Source organism: Cebus imitator, unplaced genomic scaffold (genome assembly GCF_001604975.1).
Source record: "Cebus imitator isolate Cc_AM_T3 unplaced genomic scaffold, Cebus_imitator-1.0 Scaffold72, whole genome shotgun sequence".
Lineage (NCBI taxonomy): Eukaryota > Metazoa > Chordata > Mammalia > Primates > Cebidae > Cebus > Cebus imitator.
The window spans coordinates 3812802-3822922 of record NW_016107387.1 but is presented as its reverse complement, the minus strand read 5'-3'; positions in this window follow the sequence as shown (position 1 = coordinate 3822922).

The window sequence follows — 10121 nt, the reverse complement described above, 5'->3', positions numbered from 1 at the left end:
AAAAAAAAAAAAAAAAAAAAAGGATCCATAGCACACTGGTTAGGTGGGGGGAAAAAAAATGAAAGGACCAGTAGAGTGGGAGATACTGGGAATTTATAAAGGAAAGAGGTTTAATTGACTCATTTAAGCATGGCTATGGAGGTCTCAGGAAACTTACAATCATGGCAGAAGGGGAAGCAAACACGTTCTTCTTTACATGGTGACAGCAAGGAGAAGTGTTGAGCAAAAGGAGAAAAAGCCCCATATAAAACCATCACATCTCATGAGAACTCACTCACTATCACAAGAACAGCATGCATGTAACCACCCTTATAATTAAATTATTTCCCACCAGGTCTCTCCCATGACATGAGGGGATTTTGGGAACTACAATTCAAGATGAGATTTGTGTGGGGACTCAGAAAAACCATGTTGTTCTGTACCTAGCCCCTCCCAAATTTCATGTCCTCACATTTTAAAATGCAATCATGCCCTTCCAACAGTCCCCCAAAGTCTTAACTCATTCCATCATTAACTCAAAAGTCGAAGTCTAAAGTCTCACCTGAGATAAACCAACTCCTTTCTGCCAATGAGGATGTAAAATCAAAAGCAAATTAGTTACTTCCTAGATATAATGGAGGTATACACATTGGGTAAATATATCTGTTCCAAATGGGAGAAATTAGCCAAAGCAAAGGGGCTATTAGTCCCATGCAAGTCCAAAATCCAGTAGGGCAGGAATTAAACCTTAAAGCTTTGAAATAATCTCCTTTGACTCCACATCTCACATCTAGGTCATGCTGATACAAGTGGTGGGCTCCCATTGTCCCCTGTGGCTTTGTAGGGTACAGCCTCCCCCCGGCTGCCTTCATGGGCTGGGGCTAAGTGTCTGCAGCTTTTCCAGGTGCATGGTGCAACCCATTGGTGGGTCTACTGTTCTGGGGTCTGGATGATAGTGGTCCTCTTCTCACAGCACCACTAGGCGGTGCCCCAGTGGGAACTCTGTGTGGGGGCTCCACACCCCCATTTCCCTTCCATGCTGCCCCAGAGAGGTTCTCTATGAGGGCTCTGCCCTTGCAGCAAACTTCTGCCTGGACATCCATGCATTTCCATACATCCTCTGAAATCTAGGCAGAGATTCCCCAACTTCAATTCTTGACTTCTGTGCACCTGCAAACCTAACAGCATGAGTCAGCCACCAACACTTGGGCTTGCATACTCTGAAGCAATGGCCTGAGCTATACCTTGGCCCTGTTTAGCCATGACTGAAGCTGAAGCAGCTGAGATGCAGAGCACCATGTCCTAAGGCTGCATAGAGCAGGAGGGTCCTAGGCCCAGCCCACAAACCATTTTTTCCCTCCTAGGCCTCCAGGCCTGTAATGGGAGGGGCTGCTGTGCAGGTCTCTGACATTCCATGGAGACATTCTTCCCATTGTCTTGGTGATTAACATTTGGCTCCTCATTAATTATGCAAATTTCCACAGCCAGCTTGAATTTCTTCCCAGAAAATTGAGGTTTTTTTACTATTGCATCATCAGGCTGCAAGTTTTCCAAACTCTTATGCTCTGCTTCCTCTTGAATGCTTTGCTGCTTAGAATTTCTTTCACCAGATACCCTAAGTCATCTCTCTCAAGTTCAAAGTTCCACAGATCTTGGGGCAGGAGAAAAATGCCACCAGCATCTTTGTGTAGCAAGTCACCTTTATTCCAGTTCCCAACAAGTTCCCATCTGCATCTGAGACCACTTCAGCCTGGACTTCATTGTCTCTATTATTGTTGCCATTTTAGTCAAAGCCATTCAACAAGTCTCTAGGAAGTTCCAAACTTTCTCACATCTTCCTGTCTTCTGAGCCATCCAAGTCTCTAGGAAGTTCCAGAGTTTCCCACATTTTCCTGTCTTTTTCTGAGCCCTCTAAACTGTTCAAACCTCTACCTGTTACTCAATTCCAAAGTCGCTTCCACATTTTCGGATATCTTTGCAGCAACACCCCACTCTCCGCGGTACCAGTTTGCTATATTAGTATGTTCTCACACTGCTAATAAAGGCATACCTGAGACTGAGTAATTTATAAAGGAAAGAGGTTTAATTGACTCACAATTCAGTATGGCTGATGAGACCATGGGAAACTTACAATTATGGCAGAAGGGGAAGCAAACACATTCTTCATCACATACTAGAGCAAGAAGTGCTAAGCAAAAGGTGGAAAATTCCCTTACAGAACCATCAGATCTCAAGAGAACTCACTATCATGAGAACAGCATTAGGGTAACTGCCCTCATGATTCAGTCACCTCCCACTGGGTCCCTCTCATGACATGTGGGGATTATGAGAACTCTAATTCAAGATGAAATTTGAGTGGGGACACAGTCAAACCGTATCACTCTCAATTTGTTGGTTGACTTTTCATACCATTAACTTTGCTTTGCTGTACAGAAGCCTTTTAACTTGATGCAATCTCATTTATTTTTGCTTTTGTTTTTTGTGCTCTTGGGGTCATAACCAAAGAAGTCACTGCCCACACCATTGTCATAGAGATTTTTCCTGCATGTTTTCTTCTGGTAGTTTTACAGTTTCAGGTATTATGTTTAAGTCTTTCTCCTATTTTGAGTTAATTCTTGTATAAATGGTGAGATAAGGATATCCACTCTCAGGCACGTGGATATTCAATTTTCCTAACACTATTGAAGAGACTGTCTTTTCTCTATTGTGTATTCTTGGCATCTTTGTCAAAAATCAATTGACTGTAGATGTGCAAGTTTATTTCTGGGCTTTCCTATTCTTATTCCATTGGTCAATGTGTCTATTTTTATGCAAGTACCATGCTATTTTGATTACTATAGTATATTGGTTCATTTTCACACTGCTATAAAGAACTACCTGAAACTGGGCAATTTATGAAGAAAAGAGGTTTAATTGACTGAGTTCCATAGGCTTAGCAGGAAGCATGGCTGGAAAGCCTCAGGAAACTTACAATCATGGCAGAAGGCAAAGGGGAAGCAAGGACCTTTATCACACAATGGCAGGAGAGAGAAAGAGAAAAGAGAGATTGAGAGAGAGAGAGACAGTGGGAGGAAGCCCACACACTTTTAAACCATCAGATCTCATGAGAACTTACTATCATGAGAACAACAAAGGGGAAATCCACCTCTCTGATTCAACACACTTTTTTTTTAAAACATTTTCTCCTTTGTAACATACTTGATGTATGTGTAATTATATGTCCACACTCAGATTTCATAATATAACTTAGATAGGGAACTGACTCTTTAAATTTAAAGAGAAGAGAAAAGACTTGTGGGGATTAGTTTTGATGACACTAATGCTAAAATTAAAACATTGATTGAAACTGCTATAGTTAAGGATATCTCTGTACTCTAAAAGGAATACAGCTGAATAAAGGTAAACCCTTGTGTGCTACTAATAAAGGTAATACATCCACTAACTAAATAAAGAAAAGATAAAGTCACTAAAACCATTGACTAATTTGCTAATTTGTAGAGCTGGGGTTAGGTTGACCTAACTTACAGGACAACCTCATTACTATGTGTAGAAATTCATTGCTGTTGTTGTCAGCAGGTAGCTATTTTCAATTAATTTTCCATCAAATGAATGAGATATCAGGATAAGTAATTGAGAACAACTGTAGAGCAGTTCAACCAGAAATGAAATGGGTCACCAGCATGTGAATTCTGCTTTGCTCTGAATGACAAAAATAAAAAATCTTGAAGTATAAATCTAATAGGTTTTGCATTGGGCATTATTGATGTGGGCATTTTTCTGGCTGTGAAGGAGTAGTGTCTTCTCTGTAGTTCAACACACTTTTAAACCATCAGATCTCATGAAAACTCACTTGTTATTACAAGAATAGCAAAGAGGAAATCCACACCCATGATCCAACACATTTTTAAGCTATCAGATATCATGAGAACTCATTCACTATCATGAGAACATCAAAAGGAAAATCTGCCCAGATGATCCAATCACCTCCACCAGGCACCTCTTCCAATTTGACATGAGATTTGGGCAGGGACACAAATCCAAACCATATCATATAACTTTGTACTGTATTTTGAAATGTGGTAGTGTGATGCCTTCAACTTTGTTCATTTTGATCAAGATTACTGTGACTGTTTGGGGCATTTTGTGGTTTCATACAAATTTTAGGATCATTTTTTTCTATTTCTGTAAAGAATGGCATTAGAATTTTTATAGGAATTACATCAAATCTGTAGATCACTTTGGGTAGTATGGACATTTTAACAAAATTATTCTTCCAATCTGTGAACATGGGATATCTTTCCATCTATTTGTGTCATCTTGAATTTCTTTCAGGGGTTTACAGTTTCTGGTGTATACATATTTCACTTTGTTGGTTAAATTTACTCCTGTATCAGTCTGTTCTCACACTGCTTTAAAGAAATACCTGAGAATGGGTAATTTATAAAGAAAAGAGGTTTAATTGGCTCATAGTTTTACAGGCTGTACAGGAAGTATACTGGCTTCTTCTGGGGAGGCCTCCAGAAATTTACAATCATGGCAGAAGGTGATGGGGAAGCAGGAGTGTCTTACATGGCTGGAGCAGGAGGAAGAGAGGGGCAGGGAGGTGGTACACATTTTTAAACAATCAGATCTCGTAAGAACTCTATTACAACACAACTCCAAGGGGATAGGGCTAAACCATTTATGAAGGATCCACTCCTGTGATCCATTCACCCCCACCCCTGGTAGGCCCCACCTCCAACACTGGGGTATTACAATTGAACATGAGATCTGGGTGGGGATACAGATTGAAACCATATTAACTTCTATGTATATTTATTTTTAGATGCTATTGTAAATAGGATTAATTTCTTAATTTTTGTTTTGTTTTATTTTTGAGACAGAGTCTCACTGTGTCACGTAGGCTGGAGTACAATCTTGGCTCACTGCAACATCCACCTCCCAGGTGCAAGTGATTCTCCTGCCTCAGCCTCCCAAGTAAGTGGGATTACAGGCACACACTGCCATGCCCAGCTAATTTTTGTATTTTTAGTTGAAACGGGGTTTTACCATGTTGCCTAGCCTGGCCTCAAACTCCTGACATCAGGCGATCCACCTGCCTTGGCCTCCCAAAGTGCTGGGATTACAGGTGTGAGCCACTGTGCCCAGCTGACTTTTTAATTTTTAAAACATAGTTGTTTGTATACATAATCAATAGTATATGCTGCTAATTTTTGTATGTTGATTTGTATCCTGCATATTGGCAGAATTTCTTTGCTAGTTTTAACAATTTTTTGGTGGTATCCTTAGGGTTTTTTATATATAAGATTATGTCATCAGCAAACAGAGACAATCTCACTTTTTCTTTTCTATTTAGATGGCTTTTTATTTTTTTACTTTTATAATTGTTCTGGCTAGGACCTGAAGCATTATGTTGAACAGAAGTGGTGAGAGTGGGGAACCTTATCTTGCTCTTGATCTTAGAGCAAAAACCTTCATTTTACCATTGAGTATGATGTTAGCTATGGTCTTGTTGTATATGAAGAACATTCCTTCTATCTATATGTTATTTGTTGTGAGTTTTCATTATGAAAGAATTTTAATTATATCAAATGCTTTTTCTGTGTGACTGAGATGATAATATAATTTTAATCCATCCTTTATTCTGTTAATGTAGTATGCTACATTTATTGATATGTATATATTGAAACATCCTTGAATTATAAGAATAAATCTCATTTGATCATGGCATATGATCCTTTTAATGTGTTGTTGAATTCAGTTTGCTAGTATTTGCTTGAGGATTTTTATACCTGTGTTCATCAGGGATATTGACTTGTGATTCTGTTTTCCTGTAGTGTTCTTATCTGGCTTTGTTATGAGAGTAACACTGGTTTCAAACAACTGAGATTGGAAATGTTCTCTTATTATTGGTTTGTTCAGAGTTTTATTTATGTTTCAGTCTTGGTAGATTGTTTATTTCTGGGAATTTATCTACTTCTTCTAGGTTATTCAATTTATTGGCTATAGTTGTTCATAGTAGTCCCTATGATCCTTTATATTTCTGTAATATGAGTTGTAATGTTTCTTTTTCATTTATAATTTTATGTATCTGAGTCTTCTTTTTCTTGGTTAGTTTAGCCAAATAATTGCCATTATTTTTTTATCTTTTGACAAAATCAAGAAACAAAGTCATAGTTTTGTTGACCTTTTCTACTGTCTTTGTAGTCTCTGTTTCATTTATTTCTGCTCTAATCTTTATTTCCTTCTCCTTCCTTCTTCTGACTTTGACCTTAGTTTATTCTTTTTCTGATTTCTTGGGGTATGAAGTTAGGTGGTTTATTTGAAATAGTTTTTTCTTAATGTTGGTATTTATTACTATAAACTTCCTTCTCAGAACTGCTTTTCCTGCATCCCATAAATTTGAGTATGCTGTATTTTCATTTTTATTTTTCTCAAGATACTTTTTGATTTCCCTCCTTGATTTCTTTTTTGATCCATTGGTTATTCAGGAGTGTGTTAACTTTTACATATTTGTGAATTTTTCAAATTTTCTTGTTGTTTATTTTGTTTCATACCATTGTGGTTAGATATAATCCTTTAAATGATCTTAATATTTTAAAACTTTTTAAGGCTAGTTTTGTGCCTAATATATGACCTGTCCTGGAAAATGTTCAGGTACATTATGTTCAGGTACAATATGTATTCTGCTGTTTTGGGATGGAATGATCCATATATGTCTGTTAGACCCCTTTGGTCTATATTGTCATTTAAATCTGCAGTTTGCCGTCTGACTTTCTGTCTGGATGGCCTATCCGTTTTTAAAAGTGGGATATTGAATAAAGTCTTCTATCATATTGATGTCTGTTTCTTCCTTTAATTTTTTAAATATTTACTTTATATACTTAGGTGCTTTAATGTTGGGTGCATATATAATTACAATTGTTATATCCTCTTAATGCATTGGTTCTTTTATCATTACATAGTGACCTCATTTGTCTTGTGACAGAATTTGACTGAAATTAATATAAATATAGCCAGTCAAGTTATTTTTTGGTTACCATTTGCATGGAATAACTTTTACTTTAAGCCTATGTATGTCCTTCAGACTACAGTGAGTCTCTTGTAGACGGCATATTTTTGGATTTTGTTTTAAATCCATTCAGCCACTCTGTTTCTTTTTATTGAATAATTTAGTCCATTTACATTTAAAGTAATTATTGAAAGATAAGGACTTACTATTGCCATTTAATTGTTAATTATTTTCTGATTGTTTTGTAGATCTTTTGTTTCTTTCTTCTCTCTTGCTGTCATTGTGATTTTTTTAAGGTTTTTTTAGTGGTACATGTTGATTTTTTTTTCTGTTTATCTTTTGTGCATCTACTATAGGGGTTATTTTAGTGGTTAACATGGGGCTTACATAGCATCTTCTCTTTTTAGTGGATAACAACTTTAATCACACACAAAAACTCTACACTTTTATTTTTCTCCATATGTTATGCCACAGTTTACATATTTTTATGTTGTGTATGTAAATGTATATATATTAGTTTATATTAAATTATTATAGCTATAGTTTTAAAATATTTTTGTATTTTAACTTTTATACTAGGATTAAAAGTGAAATACACACCACTATTACAATATTATTCTGATTTTGACTGTGTATTTAACTTTACCTATGAGTTTTACACTTCCATATGTTTTTCTTTCATTCTTTTCTTTTTTTTTTTTTTTTTTTTTTTTTTTTTTTTTTTTTTTTTTTTTTTTTGAGAAAGAATCTTGGTCTGTTGCCCAGGCTGGAGAGCAGAGGCATGATCTCAGCTCACTGTAATGTATGCCTCCTAGGTTCAAGTGATTCTTTTGCTTCAGGGAGAATCAAGCAATTCTCCTGAGTAGCTGAGAATATAGGCACACGCCACCATGCCTGACTAATTTTTGTATTTTTAGTAGAGATGGGTTTTCATCATGTTGACCAGGCTGTCTGAAACTCCTGGCCTCAATTGATCCACCTGCCTTGGCCTCCCAAAATGCTGAAGTTACAGACGTGAACCACCATGCCCAGCCTCATATGTTTTCATGTTGTTACTTAGCATTCTTTTATTTCAATCTGAAGAACTCCCTTTAGCATTTTTTGTTAGGCAAGTCTTGTAGTGATGAACTCTCTGAGCTCTTGCCTGGGAATGTCTTTATTACTTTTTCATTTCTGAAAGCTAGCCTTGCCAAGTACAATATTTTTGCTTGCTAGTTTTTATTTCAGCACTTTGAATGTGTCATCCAACTCTCTTCTCACTTTCAGGGTTTCTGTTGAGAAGTCCATTGTTAGCCTATGTATGTTCCCTTGTATGTGATGAGCTGATTTTCTCTTGCTTCTTCAAAATTTTCCATCTTTGAATTTTCACTATTTGATTACAGTGTCTTACTGTTGTCATTTAATTGTTAATTATTTTCTGATTGTTTTGTAGACCTTTTGTTTCTTCTCTCTTGCTATCTTTGTGATTTTTTGAGTTTCTTTTAATGGTACCTGTTGATTTTTTTTTTCTATTTATTTTTTGTGCATCAACTATAGGGGTTATTTTAGTGGTTTGGAATATTCTTGGATATTCTTTTTTTGAGTTAATTTGTCTTGTGATTCTTTGAGTTTCATGGATCTGGATATGTATATCTTTTTCAGTATTTGGGAATTTTTAGCTGGCATTTCTTTAAATAAGTTTTTTGTCCCTTTTTCTGTCTTCTCCTTCTGACACTCATAATTTATATATTTGTATGCTTGATGGTGTTCATAGTCCTTTATATTTTTTCTCTTTTTCCCTTTATACTCTTCTAATTGGCTGATTTCTGATGACATGCCTTTGAATTCACTAATTTTCTTTTGCATGATTGAGTCTGCTGTTGAAGCTGTTTATTGAATTTTTTCTATTCTTTTATTGTATTATACAGCTCCAGGATTTCTGGGTTTTTGTTTTTCTTCTTTATTATGGTTCGTATTTCTCTGTTAAACTTTTCACTTTGTTCATGCATTATTTTCCTAATTTTGTTTAGTTGTTTATTTTGGTTTTCTTGCTTTTCATTGAGCTTCTTTAAGATGATTATTTTGAATTCTTTTTCATGAAGTTTATAGATCTCCATTTCTTTGAGGTTGGTTATTGGAGCTTTATTAGTTTCATTTGGTGGTGTCATGTTTACATGATCCTTTGTTATCTGTATAGTCCTGCATAGGCGTCTGTGAATTTGAAGGAGAAAACACATCTTCTAGTCTTTACAGACTGGTTTCAGGAGATAAAAGACCTTCTGTTGTGTTTCTGGACTTATGGGAATGCATCTTGGTTTGCAGTTGAGTAGAATTGGAGCTGGGTCACATGGATTCTGCTGGGTCTGCATGAGCTCTATGGTTAGTAGACCTATTACTAGGAGCTTAAGCAGGAATGGATCCTTTCTGGTCCTTGGATAGACTAGATTGATTCTGGGATCCTTGGTCAGTAGGGCTGGTGCTGGGATGACAGTCTGCTTCAGGGTCTATAGGTGGTGGGCCTGTTACCAGATACACACACAGGTATGGCTTCCTCTGGGTCTGTATAGGGCTTCTGCTGGGTCACAGGGTGGGTCCCTGGGCAGGAAGAACTGGCTCTGGATAGTGACTGAGAGGGGCCAGAACTGAATCATAGATTCACAGTGGATACCAAGGTCTGAAGGCCTGCCTCCAGAGGCACAGATGGGCATGTTTCCCCCTGGGTACCTGGATGGGCAAGACGGCTCTTAGACCACAGCTGAGAGGGGCTAGAGCTAAGTTAGAGGGCTGACCATAGCCAGGACTGAGGTCAGCAGGCCTGTTCCTCAAGGCATGAATGGATATGATTTTTCTGTGTCCCAGATGGTTCTAGTAAAAGGACCAAGGATAAACAGGACTGTAGCCTAGTCCACTGGAAGACAGAAATATTTCTGGCTCTGAATCTGTGACCATGGCCTCATACCTGCCACCTAGCCACTGGTATGGCCTCTCAAAAATGACCCTTCTAGGTCTTGGGCTTCCCTGGGGTTTCATAGCCTCCTGTCTGAATCCTAAACCTCCTACAAAGGCACTTTTGTACATGAACAGATAGCTGCAAAATTATTGTTGCTGTGGAAAGATAAGAGTGGGGGACTTTCTGTTCCGCCAACTTGTG